Raw genomic sequence first — 23347 nt, forward strand, 5'->3', positions numbered from 1 at the left:
CACACGTAGACGAATGTGCGTGTTCCAACACCGATCTGACATCCTCCTCGGGCATGCATCGTCTGATCATCTTATCTGCACCAATTTTAAACAAGTCTGGATCGTCCCAAATGTACTGTTTAGCTTGGGACATCAACTGTTTCTTCTTTCTCCTTGGCCAATGCTCTGGTAAATCACCTGCAACTCTAAAATTAACAATATGAGCAAACCAGGGATTTTGTGAAACTGCCAGAATATGCTCATCAGGAAAGGACTCGTTAATGGGCCCATCTGTGTTCCCATTTTCCACCATAATTCGGGACAGGTGATCTGCAACAACATTTTCACTCTCTTTCTTGTCCCGAATCTCTAGATCAAATTCCTGTAGTAATAATGCCCATCTGATGAGTCTCGGTTTTACATCCTTCTTATCCATGAGGTACCTAACTGTAGAGTGGTCAGAATAAATGATTACTTTACTTCCCCAAATATATGACCTGAATTTATCTAGAGCATATACTATTGCTAGTAATTCTTTCTCAGTTGTTGTGTAATTCAATTGTGCATCTGAGAGAGTTTTACTCGCATAGTATATGGCAACGGGTTTCTTGTCAACTCGTTGACCCAAAATAGCCCCGACCTCATAATCACTTGCATCACACATTATTTCAGAAGGTAAACTCCAATCGGGTTATTGCAAGATCGGGGCTTCAACTAATTTCAATTTCAGAATGTCAAAGGCCTTAGTACATTCATCGTTAAAATCAAACGGGGCATCCTTAAGAAATAAATTACATAAAGGTTTGGTAATGTCACTAAAACCCTGAATAAACCATCTATAAAAACCGGCATGCCCCAGAAACGATCTAACGTCTTTGACATTGGTGGGATGAGGTAGAGTAGAAATTACTTGGACCTTAGCCCGGTCCACCTCGATCCCACGACTCGAAACAACATGGCCTAATACAATTCTCTCTTCGACCATAAAATGGCTCTTTTCCCAACTAAGAATCAAGTACGTTTCGACACATATTTTCAAAACCCTTTCGAGTTGGTTTAAGCATGACTCGAAAGATGTGCCGAAAATCGAAAAATCATCCATGAAAATCTCCAAAGACTCCAGCACCATATATGAAAAGATACTCATCATGCACCTCTGAAAGGTGGCGGGGGCGTTACATAACCCGAATGGCATTCGCCTAAACGCGAATGTTCCATACGGGCACGTAAACGTGGTCTTTTCCTGATCTTCAGGATGAATAGCTATCTGGTTATACCCGGAATACCCATCTAAAAAGCAATAAAATTTTTGACCATATAGCTTTTCAATTTGATCAATAAATGGAAGCGGAAAGTGACCTTTCGATTGCCGCGTTCAGTTTACGATAATCAATACAAATACGCCACCCGCTTACCGGCCGGGTGGCGACCTCGTTACCTGAGTCGTCCTTGACGACTTGGATGCCCGCTTTTTTTGGTACCATCTGAGTCGGGCTCACCCACGAGCTATCTGATATGGCAAAGATAATGCCAGCATCTAACCACTTCAGCACCTCCTTCTTCACCACTTCCCTCATGTTCGGGTTCAACCTCCGCTGAGCATCGTGCGCGGGTTTGACAGCCGGATTTGTTAAAATTTTGTGCATCACAATTGAAGGACTGATTCCCTTCAAATCCGCTATCGTCCATTCGATTGCTTCTTTATTCGCAACCAGCACCGCCATCAAAGCATTTTCCTGTTCAAAAGATAAGTTAGAAGCTATAATAACAGGCAATGTATTATTATTACCAAGAAAAGCAAATTTTAAATGCTTTGGGAGCTCTTTCAGCTCGACTTTCGGTGCTTCTAGCATTGACGGTTTCAACCCGGTATCAATCTTCTCGGGAAGCGGTTCCACCTGAAATGACCATGGTGGACGGTCTCTTCGCACAGCTGCAATCTCCAACTGTCTTTCCTCTTTTTCCAGCAACTCGTCTGTCTCCACCTGTGACCTGTCAAACAAAAAACATGTCTCTGCTGTACCATCCGAGCTGACGACAGAGTCGTATAGCGGGATGCACTCGTCAATGACATCGGCCATGAAGCACTCGTCATCGACCGGAGAATTATCTCCACGTGTGAAAACATTAATTCTAAGCTTACGGTTACCGAATGCCATGTCAACAGTACCATTTCTCAATTAATGTTGGCATTTGCAGTAGCCAAAAATGGTCTACCGAGGATAACCGTAGGCTGTTTGGTCCTTTCACCCGAAACATAATCGAGGACTAAAAAGTCAACTGGAAAGTAGAAGTCTTCCACCTTGACTATAACGTCAATCAATATTCCTCGGGGCAGTTTCGTTGTCTGGTCAGCCAAGACAACCGTGGTGGCAGCCGCACGAAGCCGGCCAAAATCATATTGGTCGTAAAAACTACCCGGGAGAATACTGTTGCTAGCTCCAAGATCTAGAAGTGCCCGAGTCATTTAAAATCACCCACTTGAATGGGTATAATGGGCGTTCCCGGATCTTGTAGCTTGGGTGGAAGAGCACCCGAAATAATTGCACTCACATTATCGGTAAAATCAATCTAGTTAGGAATCTTATGAATCCTTTTCTGTGTGCACAATTCCTTCAAGTACTTAGCATAGGCGGGAATTTGTTTTATGGCATCTAAAAGAGGAATATTAATTTTTACATGTTATACGTTTCCCACATTTCTTCTTGTTGCGGGCCTCGTTTTGGTGTCATCTTCGCCTTCGATGGCGCCAACAAAGCATCGGGATATGGAACATTTTTCATCTTTTTCTTATCCTTAGAGGTGTTGGTGTCATCCTTCGGAACCGATTTGTTATTTTTAATTTCACTTTTGTTAGATTCGTTTAATGTAATCGGTCCCGGCTCGTCATCACTGACGAGAGTCTCATCAATCTCTTCCACCATCCCATCAACCAATGGTGGTGGACCCCCAACCTTATTATCATATTTCTTATCATTACGTAAAATACTTACCTGGTTGACGTGCTTTTTCGAACTTGAACTGTGATGATTCAGGTTAACTGTGGTGTCGCTCGGAAGTTAGCACACATTCTTCTGTAAGTTCGCCATGTCTGAAGCGAGCTGATCGATTTACTTCATCATTGCCTCCGATGATTTATCCCGTAACTCGAACTGTTGCTTCATCTCGGCCTTGTGATCAGTCATAACTTTCAATAATGCATCTGAGTGCACCAAATCATCCGAATTTCCCGAGGACCCTTTTTGCTGATCCTGATTACCCGAAGAATTTCCACCCTGGTTACCGTCTCTGTTATACCCCCGATTCTGATTACTCGAACCCTATTGATAACCGCTCTGGCGGTAATTACCCTGCGATCTATTCTGGCTCGATCCCTGAAAGTTCAGGTTCAACTGAGAAGACGCGTTCCCGTAACAAAAGTTCGGGTGATTCCTCAGGCTTGGGTGATATGTGTTCGATTGAACCCTTGGCCTTTGGAATCCCCGTAAGCATAATTAGCTTCCTCAGTGTCATCCTCCTCATCATCATCAAACTCGGGGCAATTTTCTGCCTTATGCCCGAGTTCAGCACAATCTTCACAAACCCGGAATTTAACACCAACTTTCCCGACCTCTTTCTTCTTATCCTTTTTCAACTCAGCCAGTTCACGTTCCAACTCAACAATTCTTTCAGATTCACTCGCGACTGACTTAACTGATCTGGATGAATTACCACGTCTTCGTCTTTCAGCTGCTGCTTCAGATTTCAAGTCTTCACACATAAACTCTAGAAAATCCCAATCATCTTCCTCGGGCTGATTCAGCAACTGACCATTACACGAGGGCTTAAGATGCTTTCGGTCCTCGTTCCCACAGTTCGATTTGGTGATGTGGGCATTTCCTGATCATGTCTTTATACCTGGTAAAGGCTTCATGAAATAACTCACCAAATAACTGTGAAAAGTTGCGAATGTCTGAACGGGCCTCGGTAGTCTTCGACTATGAATAAAACTGGTTTAGAAACACCTGCTACATCTCAGCCCAATTTCTGATACTATGCATCGGTAGTGAGTTAAACCAGAGTTTTGTTTTGTCTTTTAGGGAAAACTGGAATAACCGCAACCGTACTTCATCTTGATCGAGCGTACCATCACCAATAGACCCGCAAATAGCCGAAAAATCGGTCAAGTGCGAATACGGGTCTTCCGAAGCCATCCCGTGGAAATGAGGAACTATGTTAATGTAAGATGGCCGGGACCTGAAAGTTTGCTGTCCCGGCACTCGTTCCTGTGGGACCAACGGGGATGCTACGTCCGAGATAGCCGGTCTGAACCGACTGTTAACACCATGAACCGGGGCCATATAATTCCTCCTAAGCCCCCCCGGGGTTTCCCAAACCGCCCCGGTTAACCTGAATACCATGAACTCTTTCGGGCCGTTCCGCCCGATTTGCCCTGTCTCGACCCCTTCCGTTCTGTTAACCGCTTCAGCCGATCTTCGATTAACAGGCTTTCCACCTCATCTTCATAATTATCATCACCCACGTCTTCCTGCTCAATAACCTCATTCTCGGGCTCAACTGCCCGATTTCTCCTAACCCATCGATCCACCTCGTTCTCAACCTCAAAACCCTCGTTCCCTTCCTGATTTTCCCCGTCGTCTTCATCTTCTGTAGGAATACTCAGTTGAACATCATCGATATTTATCCGAGTTCTGCGGTTGGGGTTATTATTTGGAATTGATGGTCCGGCTTGGTCAAAGTTAAGGTTTCGGTTTGAGTTTCGGTTTCTGTTTTTGTTTCGGGTTCTGGAAGCACGAGCTGAGTTATTTTGGGCGTTTTGATTATTTTTCTCGTTTTGGTTATTGAAATTTGGTGGTGGAGGCATGTTATCTGGGTGAAACTGGTTATTCTATGGGAGTGGGTCTTGGTTTTGGTTCTGGTTTTTAATCTGGTTCTGATATTCCATCTCTGAATTTCTGTTTTGTACTCGGTTCTGCCGAGCTAACCTCTCGATTTCGGGCTCGTAAATTAACGGAGACTGTCGGCCCGAATGGCGGGTGCGCATAAACCTGTAATCTGCACAACTAACACAACCCGCGTAAAATACAGAAAAATAAAAAACTAAAATAAGCACAAAAATCAATTAACACAAAAGACACTAAGCGCACTAACTCCCCGGCAACGGTGCCATTTTTATGACCGTCGTTTGAGTCAATCAAAAACCTAATTATTCTAAATAGTTAGAGCAAGTAAGGTATCGTATCACAATGAATATGTGGTCAATGCAATTCGCGTATAGATTTAATAATATGAAGTAACTGGTTTTTAGTGCTGACCACACAAGCAATTTAAGTGAATTTAGAGAACTAAGCAACGAACAAGTAATCGAGTTTTAAGCAGTTAACAAAGCAAATCACACCCGGGAATTCAAGTAAGCAACCAACAGTTATCTTATGCAACCTAACAGATTAATTATTAACGATTAACTGAAAACTGATCAATCAGACAAAACCTTAGACATCAACAATCACTTTACACACGGCACTGGTTATCAAACATTCCTTGCCAGTGTGACTCAGTTAAGGGAAATCGTATGTTTTATCATATTCAATCTAACCAAACAGTTATATGATTAATTATCTAGCAACTGGTAACAGATCGTTCAGACCAACGTAAACCTAAATCGACCGATCACACAGAAATAGCAAACATCAATAATCATATATCAATCATCAATAATTATACACAAGTGTTCTTAATCACATGAGAAAAACTGTAAAGATTACAAACTATACATCTCGGGTGTGATTCTAGGAGATTAGCCGAGCCTTGACATCATCAAATCTTCGATACGGATGATATGGATCGTGCGGAAGGTCTTGGAACAAGCTATGATGGTCAAACTCGCCTCTATGGACTGTTGGAATCGCCTATTCTTCGTCAAAACGGAGTTAGGGTTCTTTGTTGATGAATAATATGATATAACCTAATTTTCCCGTCTGCACCCCCCCCATCGCGTACCGCGATGGATGGACCAAAAGTCAACATTATTTAACCACCCATCGCGGTACGCGATCAAACTTCTATAAAAATCCTCGTTTTGCGTGCTGGACATCCCAGGTCTTCATACCATGTCACAACAGGTCCAAACTGAGTACGTTACCATCTGTGACCTGAAAACCAATAATACATGTATGAAGTATCGAAAGTTCTAGGATAAACGATTAAAACTGAATAATAAACAAACTAAAACATATATAAATTAACCGACCATCATACATCGGGTGCTTAAGCACTATGATTATAACTCATCTATATCAACCAACTGAATGAACAATCTACAACCCTATACAATAAGTTCTATATATAGGGTACCCACCATGCTAGCCCAACCATAGCCATACGCAACCCAATAACAATACAAACTAAGTACAAACCATCTAATCTAGGCCGAACAAATACTCTTGATAGTCCTCCTTGATTGACCCTACATGCACTAAGCGTTTAAATGGACATGGGTTCCTGAGACATGGTTGTCTCGGGAAAGTTGACCATAAATTGACAAAAAATGATATTATTTCTTGAAAACCATATATTTCTTGGCGGCTCATTGCTTGAAGAATAGTCCTTAGGAATCCAAGCACAAACTTACACCTTGGTTTTAAAGATTTTGGACTTTTGTGTTCTAAATTTTAAAATTGTTTTTGGTGAATCCTCAGACTTTTCAGTCTTAGAATCCTTTTTTATTTTATCCTTTTTAGTTTTCCAAAACGGTTTTCTCTTGCGTTTTACTTTATTAACTTTAGATCTCACATCCACTTCACTGGCTTCACTATCGGCTTGATCAGTCCTTGAATCTAGGCTACTAAAAACACCTTTTGGGGACTGAATAAGCCGCCTTTGAATATCAAGTTGTTGCTTGAACCAGTGCTTGCAATGTCTTGCAGGGTGAGAAGAATGACCATAAACAAAACAAAATTTTCTCCTATGAGCACTATAGAACTCATCAGAACAGTAATATGGTTGGTGCGGTGGGAAAGGTGACCCATGGAAAGGAACATTATCATAAAACACATTTGATGATTGACCCCGATCATAAAAAACACTAGGGTAATATGAATCAAAATAATTTTGTTGATAGTGATCATAGTAGTTGTTATCAAAATAGTTGTATGACTGAGGATCTTGTGATTGATTAGTTGTTTGAGAAAATGATCTTTTATTTGATGGCACATATTTACATGAAGTACTCGTCTGATTATCATTTTCAAACACTTTGCTTTTACTTGAATTATCCTCAGTCTTACAACTTGATGATGAACAACTTGATATGTTCACCTCAACAGGCCTTTCCACCGACCCACTTTCTGCTACACAAACTACAGAAGAAGATGAACTACCATTAGGACTAATTAATGGAAGAATTGGATCAACTATTTTGGGAATAGCAGGAACAAATGTCTTTGGTTTTGGCACGTGACCAATACCATAGAACTCCTCAGGTGGGGATTTAAAACTAAAGTGAGGAATTCTAATATAGTTATCATTGAAAGGAGGTGGAACAGTACTACTATCATAGCCTATTCCAGTCTTTATATTAAAACCCATATGTGCCCCAATTATTTTATTCAGCTTCTTAGAAGCTAACTCAAAGTTCTCAATGGTTATTTTTCTTTGGGCTAAATCTAGCTCTAATTTGACAATTTTAGCATTTAACTCAACTACACGTTTTTCATGATGTTCAGCTAATTTTTCACTTATAAAAATTTTTTCACTAAGTTTAGCCATGTCATTACCATGAGTTTTAATCCTAGTAGCATAGATCTTTTCAGCTTTCTTAAGTTCATCATTCGGACACTTAATGTTAAGGATTTGATCTAAAATTTTAGCATTATGGTTTTTATAGTGCACAACTTTATCAATACAAGCTAGAGAGCACAAGTATGTTTGTACTTAGGGAAGGATAAGACTTGCTTGAATACTTCCACCTGCAGCACACTCATGGTTGATAAGACTTGCTTGACTGCTCACACCCACATCACTTGTCTCAGCTTTATTTTCTTTGCACCAAAACTTGATGGTAGAAGTCAACTCTGAGAGTGTTAAGGTATCAAGATTTGTCGTTCTCTTGATGGTAATCACACTGCTGTTCCATGTGTAAGGCAGTGAATTCAACAAATTCATGTTGATCTCAAATAACTTATTTGTGATACCGGCATTTCTCAATTTAGTAACGAGTGACTCAAATATGTTATTGAGAGAGGCAACCGATTCCCCTTGAATATGTTTAAACATGTTGAATTCTTCTATTAACATGTCCTTTTGACATTCACTCATATTTAGATTTTCTTCAAGCTTAGAATTGCAAGACATAATTTAATTTTTTTTATGTTGTTTTAGAGAAAACTAAATAATAAGACTAAGTTTTTTTTGTCAAAGTCAACAAGTCAACGGTCAAAGTTAAATGGTCAAACTCTAACACTTTGACTCGATTCTAACACTTTGACTCGATTCGAACACTTTGACTCGATTCGATCACTTTGACTCGATTCGAACACCTTGACTCGATTCGATCACTTTGACTCGATTCGAACACCTTGACTCGATTCGAACACTTTGACTCGAACTCAAATTCGATTAGTTTAACTCAAATTGAAAATTGATAGTTTCAGTTAAACTGAAACTCAATCAGTTTGAATCGAATTGAAACTCGATTAGTTTGATTCAAACTGAAACTTGATTAGTTTGACTCAAATTGAAACTCAATTAGTTTGAGTTAAACTGAAACTCGATTAGTTTGAATTAAACTGAAACTCGATTAGTTTGACCCAAAGTCAAACTCGATTTTATTTTTGAAGATAAAACCCAAACTAACAATAAAGTCTAAAGAACTTTAGCCCAAAGACCAATAGATTGACCTAGATCTGAGTTTTTAAACTAGATCTGAACTCGGACACAAAAACCAAAAACACTAAAAACTTAGATTCGAAGATTTTCGGGTATTTCTTGGATGTAAAGAACTCCAAAAGTAGTGGGTAACACCAAAAACAACCTCAAATTTATCAAAAACTAAGATCAAAACCCGAAAAGTTTGATCCGAAAACCACAAAGTTGAGCCGAAAGCTCTGATACCACTTGTAGGTCCTCTTTGGATGGATCTAACAACTTTACTCGGATCAATCTGTGTTGTTAGCTAGAGAAAATCACTAATAACAGTCGGATCTCGTATCTTAGTTTATAAGAACAAGAGAGAAAACGGTAGAAGATGGGTGTTTGGGGGAGAGAGAGTTTCTCCTTTATTTCCTTGGAATTGATAAAAGTTATAAAGGGTTGTGGAGAAATGGGTTAAGTGGCACTTTATATAGGGTCCCCATTTCTCCAATTTTTACATTTTGGTTTTACAAAAAAAGCGTATTGAGGTACGTAATACACTGACTATAAGCAAATATAAAGACATACGCAATCCTAAAACTAATATAAAATATTGGCGCTACACTCCCATCTATTTCATTGCCCCATACCAAACATACCCCTAGAGTAGTCTTTATATATTCATATCATTACACTTATATTGTCCTAAAACTATTATCGAGAGCATTAAACATTAAAAAGTTCCTGCCCAGTGGACGTAGGTTAGCTTAAACCGAATCACGTAGTCTCATGTTCATTTTCTTTTCTTTCAGTATATTGTTGTGTGTTTTGCATAACCGGGATCCTAACAAGTGGTGTGAGAGATTAAGCTCGTTAACTTTTTTTTTTCAGATACAACTATTCGATTTTTTTGCAAATCAGTTCGATAACATGAAAGTTCGATGAATCAAAGGCCAGTTGATTAGTTTATTTGAAAGTTGAAGATCAGTAAGGCCTAAATATTTGATTCTATTACACCCGTATTTTGTAACATAGAAATAGATCATCGTTTTAGGGTTTCTATTTTTGGCTATCTTGAGCCGATTTGCTTACCATCCAATTGTTTGAAGTCACCTTGTGGTTTAGTGTTTATCGGAAACTTTGCCTATGCCCGTGATTTTTTGTTCGATTGCAAGTTCATTGTTTAACAAGTTTTTTTTTACTGTTTAAGGGTTTCGTTGGCAGCAAGCTATCATCTCATTTGTTCAATTACTAGAGTAGGTTGTCTAACATCATGAATATCAGTCAGTTAACGATTGGATTTAATTGGATAGCTTATCAATATGGGCAATGGACTAGTTTACAATTTAATTTGGACAAAGTATTTAGTTGACGAAGTGTTTGGAAACCGATGGATGTAGAACCAAAATAGAGTGTGTCGGTTGTGGGTTATATCGTTGTAAACTGCACACAAGGGGCCAAGGTTAACTATTGTAATTTTATCACAACTTGGAAAAAACCCTAGGTAATTATTAGCCTAGGTGTGCGCAGGCACGATAAGAGAAGAGCCGATGGCGAAACAAAGAAGAGGAGAGCGACAGTGGTGCTAGGCTCGGGTTCAACTCGATAGCTTGAAATGATTATCTAGCTCTTATTTCCTTAAATATTGAATTCGACTTGGTTGTGGTTGTGGTTCGGTTGCATGTGGTCTGATGAGGGTTGTCACGGTGTTCAGCGATAGTGACCGATATATGTGGTGGTAGTGCTCAGTGTAGTGCAATAGTAAGCAAGGGACATAGCCAAGCAGATTTATGACAAAGTCCCCCAATGGTGAAGCACGGTGCAACTACGATGGTGGTTCGACTTGGGTTTGGGAAATAGTTTGGCTAGTGATTGTGCATGGGTTGTGAATGTGTGTGTACGCATGGTTCATTTTGGGTCAAACTAATCGAGTGGGCCATGAATAATACAGTTGGAAGGAGTTGGAGTTAAGTTCAGGTTAGAGTGTACTTGGGTATTACTTTGGTTTAGAGGATGGACAGAGTTGTCTTGGGTTCACGGGTGTGCATGAAGCAGGTTATTTGACCTTTTATGTTCTTTCAGTCTATTAATATGTTGGGTTGAGCTGTAGACAGTATATTGTTACGTAACCGTGAGTTTGGTCAATTATAGGTAGCATCTAGATTGAGGCTAGGTTCAGGAATTCTGAGAAAGTATGAAGCTTCGCTCAGTTGAGTTTATTCCCTATTTACTGTTTTTGGGACTAGCATACATGTGGATTGTAAATGATGTTTTAAAATGTCTTTTGTTGAAAAGTGCTAGGGGTAGTGTTCTGGTCATAGGGTCATGAGGATTTAACACTTGTGCTAAAGGGCGTCGTGCGGCATGGATAACCATAGTCAGTCTATTATAGAGTCTTATGATAAACTTCTGTGTATGTATGATGTGTAGAACCTTATGATAGACTTATGAGTGTGTGTGTGTGTGTGTGTGTGTGTGTGTGTGTGTGTGTGTGTGACGTATAGTCATAGTCTTATGATAGACATGTGTGTGTATGATGTGCAAAGTCTTATGATAGACTTTTGTGAGTGTGTATGATGTGCAGAGTTTTATGATAGGCTTGTAAGTGTGTGTATAGTGTATCTACGTACGACGACTAGAGACTTATGATATAAATTTGTGTGTGATGGGTAAGGAGCTTGGACTACCGGGATGCTAATATTCATGGCTTGTCGGTTGGCTAGTGGGTTATATGTGTGGGTTGTGAAGTGTACTAGTAGCAGGTCTTGCATACAAGTCTAGTACTTGTGTCGTATGAAGTCGAGATAGCCAAGGGTAGGCATAGAGGAATTGCTTTACGTATATGTGTTAACATTCTTCTCGTATGCTTGGTTTATTATGGGGTCTGCTCGTTAGAGTCAAAATATAACGGAACACTTGTACATGATAGCAGTAAGTCCAATGAGGAAAAGACAACAAAGCATTTTCGAGATGACGAATTCTTGGGCCCTTTTGTGTGGTGTGGCTAAGTACATGTTAGGGTCCCACTACTTCGTGCTAATTTTTGTGTAAATAGTAAAAATGGGATTATGACGTGTTTTTTGATGTGCATTATATTGATAGTCCAGGTACACTTTTATTTGCTTTTGTTTGTCTGGATAGTGTGTCGGTTAGTGAGTATGATCATGGTCCCAGGCTGTGGAATCTAGGTGTCAAGTCAGGGATGTCGGGCAACGGGTGTATTGTCGGGGATTCGGGTTAAAGTGTTCTAGCTCTGAACATTGATGTTTTGAAAAAAAAAGAAGGGTTTTACTGTAAAATGATGTTAATGGGATTAAAGAATTATGAAACGGAGTTATTTTTTACAAGTTACTAATAAAACTCACATAGCGTAGCTGACTTTTACATGTATGTTATATTATGAGCCAGACTTCGGCTATAACATAATTGACAAATCCAATATGTACTCATACAAGTAAAGTGGGTTCGAATAAAGATTGGTTGTGCTCTAAAAGTTATGAATCTATTGAAAAGTCCAACCCCAATATCTTGATTTCTAGTAGCAATGCATCGCGAACCTATATATGTATCATCTGCTAATAGAGGTTGGATGTCGGGAAGCTACTAACTTGGGCAAAGAATCTCGTGGTTATGGCACATTATTATGTAAATGAGTAATTAAGTGTTCAATATATTATGAAATGAACAATAAATAGTTGTAATGCATTTCCATTGCAAGTTTTCATAATAATATAAGATTGGTTTAACGTATTAAACAAGGTGGTGATATCCAGCTGTAGCTTGCCTGGTTTGGGGCCTTAGCGTTTTGGTTGCGAGTTTTGTGTTCATTTCAAGTTTGACCAAGGTCAGAAGAAACCCAGATTAACAGGAAGTCGACCTTTTGATTTTCTTTTTCAAATTTAGCGTTTTGATTAGTTGTTACTTTTTTGTGTTACAAAGTGAATGATGGTTGGATTACGTGATGGCATGCACAACCCCTGTGATAGAATCATCAGATTGTTCTGAAGTGACTAAAGGTTCGGGTTATTGAAAGTTGGAAACGAGAAGTTGATGGAATTTATAACGAGATCCACATCATAAAACCAGCCAAGACTAGTTTTGGTTTTTGGACAAAGAGATTCCTTCCGATAAACATAGAATGATTCATGAACCACATCGTTTGTTTGTTGAGCACACGATTAGCCTTTTGAGACTTAGCATTCAATGGACAAAACATCAAACTCATTCATATATCCGAAAGGATGGAGAAAGTCGATCAAAGGTATTAAGAGTCATCTTTTGATATTTGACTATAAGGACACTGTTGAGAACGTAGCTGGCATAGTTTACAGCTTCAGCACAAAAAATGATTGATAAACGTGAGTCGATCAACATTGTTCGAGAAGCCTCATTCAGTGTGTTGGGAAAAACGACCACCTAGCCATAAACGGTAAACAAAAAGTGCGAAATTAATCTTCGTTTGGCTAAACTTTTTCCCGACCCGAATGAACCAATGAGGATGCAAACAAATAGGGTAATTTAAAAGTAAAAGTGACACAATAAATTTTAGCGCGGAAAACCACTCAAGGCGAGAGTAAAAACCACGGGACTACTAGAGCCGCTTCAAATCCACTATCACCAATAATGAGCAATACAAAGTCTTCTCTAGGTAAAACTAGAGGCATACACAAATCATCATATACTTGGTACAAACTAATCTTCAAGTATATGGAACCAAACTACAAAACAAATGAGTAAGAGGTAACACCAACAAGAAAATACCCGGTCTCTAAAACGTCTCTTATCTCTTCACAAAACAATAAAAGAATGGAGCACCCAAAAAACTTTACTTCGTCTCTGCTATTTGTCGAAACAGAGGAATCCACCAAAAGTTTATGTTCTTTATTTTTTAATAATATGGGTGTCGGCAGTAGAGGTTTTTTAATAAATCCTCACAAACAAAAAAACCTTTTTGTTCCTTGACCTCTACGTGAAGCCCACACAAAACTCCAAAGCCCAACATAAGTCTTTTAGGTCACGAGTTCAGTAACCAAAGAAATAAATAATATATTTGTTTTTCTTTTCTTTTCTTTTCTTTTATTATTAAGTAGAAATAATAAAAACCATGTAGGATTAAATTGTTGGGTTTTCTTATTGGCAAAAAATACCCCAACAAATCTCCCCCTTTTTGTCTATGAGAAAGAACTCACCACCCCGGCGAGTGAGCAACATACCTTCAACTTCTCCCTTGCCAAAGCTTTGGTCAACATATCGAAACAATTATCATCGGTGTGAACTTTATCAAGTTCAAACAACTTGTCTTCAATTGCATCTCTAATCCAATGATACCTCACATCAATATGTTTTGTCCTCTTATGATACATAGAGTTCTTAGCAAGGTGAATAGCACTTTGATTATCACAAAGAACCACGTAGCGCTGTTGCATAAAGCCAAGCTCTTGCTTAAATCTTTTCAACCACAATAATTCTTTGCATGCTTCTGTTGCTGCCATATACTCAGCCTCAGTAGTAGACAAAGCAACACACTTTTGCAGTCTTGACTGCCATGACACGGCTCCCCCTGCAAATAACATCAAATATCCAGAAGTGGATTTCATGTTGTCCTTATTTCCTGCCATATCAGAATCCATGAAACCAACAAGCATCGGCTCCCCATTTCCAAATGTTATACCCAATTTGGAAGTACCCCGTAGATATCTAAGTATCCACTTAACAGCATCCCAATGTTTCTTACCCGGGTTTGACAAGAACCGACTAACAACACCTACTGCATGGGCAATATCAGGCCGTGTACATACCATTGCATACATCAAGCTTCCAACCGCTGATGCATATGGAACACCATCCATCTCTTCAATTTCTTTCTCAGAAGTAGGGAAATCTTTTTCAGTTAACTTAAAGTTAGGAGTAAGAGGTGTACTAACCACATTAACTTTAGGCATCTTGAATCTGCTAAGCCCATTTTCAATGTATTGCTCTTGTGACATGTGTAACTTCTTTGAAGCTCTATCTCTAGTAATCCGAATACCAAGAATATTCTTAGCTAGCCCCAAGTCTTTCATAGAAAACGACTTGTTTAACTCTTTCTTCAGCTGGACAATTCTTTCTGCATTCTTGCCAACAATCAACATATCATCAACATAAAGCAATAAAATGATGAAATCATCATCACCAAACCTCTTAAAGAAAACACAGTGATCAGACGCAGTCTTTCGGTAGCCTTGTTTCCCCATAACTGACTCAAATTTCTTGTACCACTGTCTCGGTGCTTGCTTCAAGCCATAAAGACTTTTATGAAGTTTACAAACATAATCTTATTTACCTTTAACCTGAAAGCCTTCAGGTTGCTCCATATAGATCTCCTTATCGAGATCACCGTGAAGGAATGCTGTCTTGACATCCATTTGCACAACCTCAAGATCAAGACTAGCAGCTAAACCAAGGATCACCCTGATGGAACTCATCTTCACAACTGGAGAAAAAATCTCATCAAAATCAATACCCTCTCTTTGACTGAACCCTTTGACTAGGGCTGTAAGCGAACCGGACGTTCGGCGGACGTCCGGGCGTCCGTTCTGCAAGAAGTTCGTTTATGTTCGCCCGTTTAATAAACGAACCAGACATGGACACAAAAGTTTCGTTCGGCAAGCTTAACGGATGAACACGGATAAGGGCCAAGTCCGTTCGATAGTGTTCATGAACGTCCGGTAACGTTCGTCCGATTACGTCCGGTAATGTCCGTCCGGTATCGTTAGTGTTTATATCTATCCAATATTGTAATTTAACTGTGGAATTTCTAGTGTTATTAATAACACTTTTATATTATTACACATGTTTGATGTCTCTTATATTATAGTGATCCACTTTATGTTAATATATTAAGTGTTAAGTATATTTGGATGTTATATGGTGTAATTCTTAATTTGTATGTGAAGTTGTTTAGATTTATGCTTGGTGTTAATATGTAACCGTTTATATTTGTCCATAAGTGTTCGTTGTCCATTAATGTTCACATGTTTGTTTGTCCATTAGTGTTCGTTTGTACATTATTGTCCGTTAACGTCCGTTTAAAATATTAATGGACGGACATGGACAAACTCAATTTCTTAATGGACGGACATGGACATGAATTTTTGTTCGGTAGAGTGTTCGTGAACCGTTCGTTTGTCCGTCAAAAGCTTAACGGACGGACACGGACATGCTCTCGTCCGGTCCGGTCCGGTCCGTGTACACCCCTACCTTTGACCACCAATCTTGCCTTGTACCTAGGCCGTGAGGTATGTTCTTCAGTCTTCAATTTGTAAACCCACTTGTTCTTCAAAGCTCTTTTTCCCTTAGGCAACTTCACTAACTCAAAGGTATTGTTCTCATACAAGGAATTCATCTCATCTTGCATGGCTTCAACCCACTCTCTTTTATGCTTATGTTCCATGGCCTCTCTATCACCAGTCGAATAACGAGTAGAAGGTTGACGATCTCTCGTAGACCGCCTGAGTGGGACAAATGCAGGCATATCAACTGGTAACTCGGGATAAATATCCTCATCCAACTCTACATGCTCTTGATTATCAACATTATCGGTACCATGTTGTTCGTCACTTTGAATATAATCTTCGTGTTGTGGCTCAGAATGTTGAGTAAGAATAGGATCCAAATCAATGAGATCATCAGTGTACTGAGGAACTACCTGTGTCTTCTCAATATCTTTCAAACTCTCGTCTTCCACAAACACAACATCAAGACTTCTAACAAGCTTCTTTGAAACCGGATCATATAGCCTGTATCCAAACTCATGGCGCCCATAACCAAGAAATATACACTGTCTGGACTTCACATCAAGCTTTGATCTTTCATCTTTGGGAATATACACAAATGCTTTGCATCCAAAGACCCGCAAATGACAATACGAAACATCTTTGCCACTCAAACCCTGTCTGGAACATCATTATGCAAAGGAATACAAGGAGTAAGATTAATAACATGTACCGCTGTATGTAAAGCTTCTCCCCAAAAGGAATTAGGCAACCCTGCATGTGAGAGCAAACACTTAAACCTTTCAACCAAGGTTCGGTTCATCCATTCTGCTAAAACATTCAACTGTGGTGTCTTAAAGGACCAATGTATTTAGGAGGTGGCCTTTGGTGTCGAATACCCTTCTCTCTACAATAAGTATTTAAAGGACCAATGTATTCACCTCCATTATCTGTACGAACACACTTGAGCTTCTTCCCAGTCTGTCTCTCAACTAGGGCATAAAACTGCTTAAACACATCAAATACTTGATCTTTAGACTTTAAAGTATAAACCCATACCTTCCACGAATGACCGTCTATAAATGTGACAAAATATAAGCAGCCCCTAAGTGTTCTAGTCTTCATAGGACCACATACGTCTGAATGCACCAAGTCAAGTATACTTTCTTTTCTATGAGGCGGATGACTATGAAAAGAAACTCTCTTTTGCTTTCCATTCATACAATGAGAACACTTCTTCAAATGAACATCTTTCACACGTGACAAGGCATCTTTCTTCAATAAAATAGACATCCCCTTTTCACTCATGTGAGCAAGTCTCTTATGACACATATCAGTCGCATCAGAATTCATCAATGAATTAACCGAGTCTCTGGAAATATTTGGATGTGCCATGTACAACCTTGAAGTTCTTTCACCTCTTGCCACGATCAACGAACCACGAGTGATTTTCCAAATTCCACCACCAAAGGTACTGTGGAAACCATCATCATCTAATGTGCCTGCGGAGATCAAATTAAGTCTAATATCCGGAACATGTTTCACATTGTGTAAAACCAAATCCATCCCAGTATCAAACTTCAAACAACATGTAACGATTCCGACGAAACCCGGTATACCCTAACCGGTAGACAATAGTTACGTCATATTTAATGTCGGGTACATGAGTTACCATAGTAATTATACGAGAATACATGGTTCACTGTATTGATTGTACGTGAATATATAACTTATCGTATTGAATATGCGATTAATTTATCGATAGTTATTGAAACTCGAACGAATCGAGGGTTCAATTATAGACGATATCTATGATATTTAGTAATGTTTACGAAGTATTAAAGCTTCGGGATAAGTGAATTAAAGCACAGAAAAAGAATTTCGATTTAATGGTACGTCGGTACATTAAACGAAACCTTTAATACCAAACCGAGCAAGAGATGATCGATCAAGCCGAAAAAGATGCGCAATTATTAATAATATGATGTTTTAAGTTAATAAATGTCATGGTTTAAGTTTTTAAAAGTTTTTAAATCGGTTTTATATAAATTTCAATTTTTAGCCGAAAAACGACCGTTTTAGCCTCGTTTTAAGTCGAATTAAACATTTAACCGAAAAACGAACTGAACCAGATTATCCAAAACATTATCCGGATTGCGGATATCCAAACATGTGGCCTAGAATGGAGAGGTGGGTCCCACCCGACCCCCCACATAGTTCCGATCGGACATGGGTCTCCCCCATTACTTCATTTCTTTTTTTTACACCAACATATCAACATCCTTCAATCCTCTCAAGATCATGATCCAAAACCGAGAGTTTGTAGCAAGAAAACAAGGTAAAGAATCGAGTTAATCACGTGTTCATCTTCGTTTCTTGAGTTTGTTTGAAAGAAAATGAGGTTTCAAAGATGAAAACCGATTCTTGCGTGATCAAGTGATGTATACGGGTTATACAAGGGATCTTGGTCCAAGAAAGGAGTTAAACGAACCAAAAACGAATTTTTACGGTTTAAATCTTTGTTTTTGAATCATAACCGAAACTATAGTGTAAGAGGCTTGATCATGAGTGTAACTTGCTTGGTATTGTGGTATGTTGGTTGTAGGTTCTGTATTTAGTGGTAGATAAGGCGGAAAAACGAGTTTGTAGCTTGTAGTGGCGGAGATTGAAAGGTATATTCGGTTTATGTTCGGTTTTGGAGTTTTTGGACAGATTGTGGTGCGTTTAGAGTTAGGTAACGAAATTTTACAGGGATGATCTAAACATGAAAATATGAGTTCTGTGAATATTTGGTAATTTTTGGATAAAGGATGAATATTTGGTGAATTTAAGGCTCGGTTTTGGCCAAAAATGGTGAAAAATAGTTAAATATCATGAAAAATTCTGTAAAATTGCAGATAAGCTTTTTATATCATGTAAAAGTCACACACAAAATTTGAGGTCAGTTGGAGAAGTCTAAGTAGGCTTTCCGGTTAAACGAGTTCTAGGGCTTTCTAGCTCGGTTTTAGTGAAAATGGCATGTAAAAGAAGATTTTGGTTCTGGAAAAATTACAGGGGACTATGTGGATGGCAGGGGACATCCAGGAGAAATTTGGGATTTTTCTAAGATCGTTTGGTATTTACGACATATTTAGTGTTTAAATGGTGTTTAAAAATAGATAAATAAATTTTAAATATAGAAATTAATTCTGGAAATATTTTTATAAAATTCCCCACTGTCAAAAAGTGATTTGTACAAAATTTCAAGATTCGAGATTAAACGGATAATTATTTGTGTAAAAACAAACTTTTAAAGCTTAAAATGTGTAAACCGGTAAAGTTCGCTTAAACGAACTGACTGGTGTATAAAAACCCTAAAAATGAACTATTTTCATATAATTGGGTTAAACAAGTAAAAATAAATCATCCGAAAATAATTCGGATGATTTGAGTAATTTTAACTGATTTAACGGTTTCCGGTACGCTAAAGACGGAAACAGGTCCCGCGGTTAATCGAGGCGTCCAAACCGAGTACTAATTTCACCACTTTAACTAAATTATCAATCAACAACTATTTTCGGGTCGTGTGTGACCAAACTCATTTTTGAAACGTAAAAACGGATAACCGTGCTAGGCACGCAAAACGGGAAAAACGACTAATAATAATTTTGACCATTGAACTCTAAACGAAATCACAATCTGAGTCCGGAGAAGTGTTCTGGGTTAACATTGCCCCCGGAACGGGTACAGTACTGTGTTAACAGTGTCCCCAGATGTACCGGTTGATACGGTTAAAGATTATATAAACAATAATTGTATAATAACGATCGTAGGGATCATATTACAGATTGGACGTATTAACTGATAATGATTGTTGTTACCTGCTTGCATGTGCTAAGGTGAGTTTCACGAGCCCCTTTTTCTGAATTGTTTTTAAATAGTTTCTCGGGGCGGAAGCATGTTATTACTGAAATGTTTAAATACATACTGAACGCATGGACTTGCATGGATTTATATATATTTTATTGTACGGGAATCGTACGGAAATGTACTAAGATGGTAATTGTCTGAGTTGCTAACATTCTAAGGCCCCGGAACACGAGTGATTAACTGAAAGCCGGTAGAGTGTGGATAGTACTATTGGTCTGACAAACCCAACTGGTCCGGCATGGATTTGCTGATGTTTCCCAGCCAGTTGCACATGTCTATTTTGTTGTTGATATATATTTTGCTATGTAATGTTAGACATAGCGGTTTGGGGCAGGTCCGTGGGCGGGGGATATGCCACGGGGGTTGTGGGTGATAGTCAGAGGTTTCACTTATGGGCTCAGCATAATTACATCGTGTTTCTGGGTTAACATTGCCCCCGGAATGAGTACAGTACTGGGTTAACAGTGTCCCCAGATAATACTATGTTTTGATATGGATTTATCATGGTTTACTCAAATTGTGAAACTCACCAACTATTCGTAGTTGACCCGTTTTCTCACATGCTTTTCAGGTACAACTAAGATGAAGTGATTGCTTACGTGCTAAGTGCTTGACGTGTGTAAGATTTGCGTGCAGGATGTTTAAACTAAGATGAAGTGATTGCTTACGTGCTAAGTGCTTGACGTGTGTAAGATTTGCGTGCAGGATGTTAGGAAACATTATAATAAATAGAATTATGTATCGTATTGTATGTTGTGTGTATCACCTAGACGGTAATGAAATACGAGATAATGTAATTTGAAGTATATTAATGTATTCAGTTTTCTTTATAAACAATGTGGTTGATATCAGACGAGTCTGTCGCACCCCGTTTACGTTTCCGCTGCGGTTTCGGGGTGTTACAAAACATCCTCAACACTAACGATCTTTGATAGCCCATTATTACCCATCTTGACATTCCCAAAATCACCTGGAGTATAAGACGAATAAAAATCCCTTTCTGATGTCACATGACAAGTAGCACCACTGTCAACAACCCAACTCGAATCATCACGTGTAATGTTCAACCTATCATAATCACAATAAATATAAAATTCTTCGGTGGCAGTGTTAGTTTCAGAATTACCTTCATCACCATCATCTTTCTTGTAGTTATTCTTTTTATCATTGTAATTAGACTTCTTGTTCTCCCTTTTCAATTGTTTGCAATATTTTATTGTATGCCCTTTTCTGCCACAATGATGACACCCAAATTCTTCAAACTTGCCTCTAGACTTACTGCGGTGCTTTACTTTATTACTCGGACCTCTGCTATGGCTTCTCCCCCTACTTTCGGTAACCAAGGCATCTGACTGTGAAGAGGAACCTTGTGACTTTCTTCTCATCTCTTCATTTATAATATTACTTTTAGTCAATTCCATAGTAATAATACCGTTAGCTGCGGAGTTGGACAACGATGTCCTAAAAGTCTCCCAAGAATCCGGTAACGTACCAAGAAGCCATAAACCTTGTATCTCGTCTTCAAACTTAATACCCATACCTGCAAGCTGATTAATAACACCCTAAAAACATTCAAATGATCGGTAACAGGAGTTTCATCACGGTATTTCAAGTTAATCAACTGTTTAATCAAGAACAACTTATTGTTCCCGGTGTTCCGAGCATTCAACTCTTCAAGATTGGTCCATAGAGTACGAGCATGACTCTCCCTGCTAATATGGTTCAAAACATTATCATCAACCCATTGCCGAATATACCCGCAAACCTTCCGATGCAAAATATTCTATTCTTCATCAGTTTTATTTTCAGGTTTATTGGTACTAAAAACAGGCAATTAATAATCCTTCACATAAAGAAGGTCTTCCATCTTGCCTTTCCAAACATGATAATTGGAACCATTCAAACTCACCTTCCTACCCGTATTAGCTTCCATCGTTCAAACAAGTTTTAACCCAAGAAAAAGAGCCGAAGCTCTGATACCACACTATTGGGAAAAACGACCACCTAGCCACAAACGGTAAACAAAAAGTGCGGAATTAATCTTCGTTTGACTAAACTTTTTCCCGACCCGAATGAACCAATGAGGATGCAAACAAATAGGGTAATTTAAAAGTTAAAGTGACACAATAAATTTTAGTGTGGAAAACCTCTCAAGGCGAGAGTAAAAACTACGGGACTACTAGAGACGCTTCAAATCCACTATCACCAATAATGAGCAATACAAAGTCTTCTCTAAGTAAAACTAGAGGCATACACAAATCATCATATACTTGGTACAAACTAATCTTCAAGTATATGGAACCAAACTACAAAATAAACGAGTAAGATGTAACACCAACGAGAAAATACCCGGTCTCTAAAACGTCTCTTATCTCTTCACAAAACATCAAAAGAATGGAGCACCCAAAAAACTTTACTTCGTCTCTGCTATTTGTCGAAACATAGGAATCCACCAAAAGTTTATGTGCTTTCTTTTGTAATAATATGGGTGTCGGCAGTAGAGGTTTTTAATAAATCCTCACAAACAAAAAAACCTTTTTATTCCTTGACCTCTACGCGAAGCCCACACGAAACTCCAAAGCCCAACGTAAGTCTTTTAGGTCACGAGTTCAGTAACCAAAGAAATAAATAATTTTTTTTTCTTTTATTATTAAGTAGAAATAATAAAAACCCATGTAGGATTAAATTGTTGGGTTTTCTTATTGCAAAAAAATACCCCAACACAGTGCTCTATACATTCTTTCTGCCACAGTTTTGCTAAGGTGTGCTGGCTGCATTGAATTGTCTCTTAATTCCCTTGCCTACACAAATGAATTAGAGATGTGATTTTTAAACTTTGTCTTGTTGTCACTTCTGATTGTTTAAAGTTTAGTGCTACATATATTCTCAAGTATAAGAATCAAACTTATCAAGTGTAGCCTAACTCTTTTCTACAATAAAATTAACCCATGAGTATATGGAAAATCGATCGTAAACAAACAAATAGTAGGAACTCTTAGGGATTGACTTAACGCTTAAAGGACTAAACAAATTTATATGCTGTAATTTAAATGGAATGAGATTTCTTATGTTGTTTGCCTCGGGCGAATGGCAAGAATTTTTCATCATATTTAAATTCTTAAAACTAATCCCCTCACCAGATTTTGTTTTACCAAATTATTCAGGGTTTTGAGTTGGCATGTCCTAGGCACCTATGCCAAAAGCAATGCCTCATAATATGAAGTGTTAGATAAAAGGCATGATAAGGCCAGGAGAAGTCGGCATTGTTCATGTCAAGTATATATGTGTTACCTTCCATTTGGGCTCTCATCATAACCATATTGTTGGAAAATAATTATTTAAACTTTAATCAACCA

The sequence above is a fragment of the Bidens hawaiensis genome, unplaced genomic scaffold (genome assembly GCF_021521415.1).
Source record: "Bidens hawaiensis isolate Kalapana, Puna unplaced genomic scaffold, B.hawaiensis_p1.1 tig00035935_1, whole genome shotgun sequence".
NCBI lineage: Eukaryota > Viridiplantae > Streptophyta > Magnoliopsida > Asterales > Asteraceae > Bidens > Bidens hawaiensis.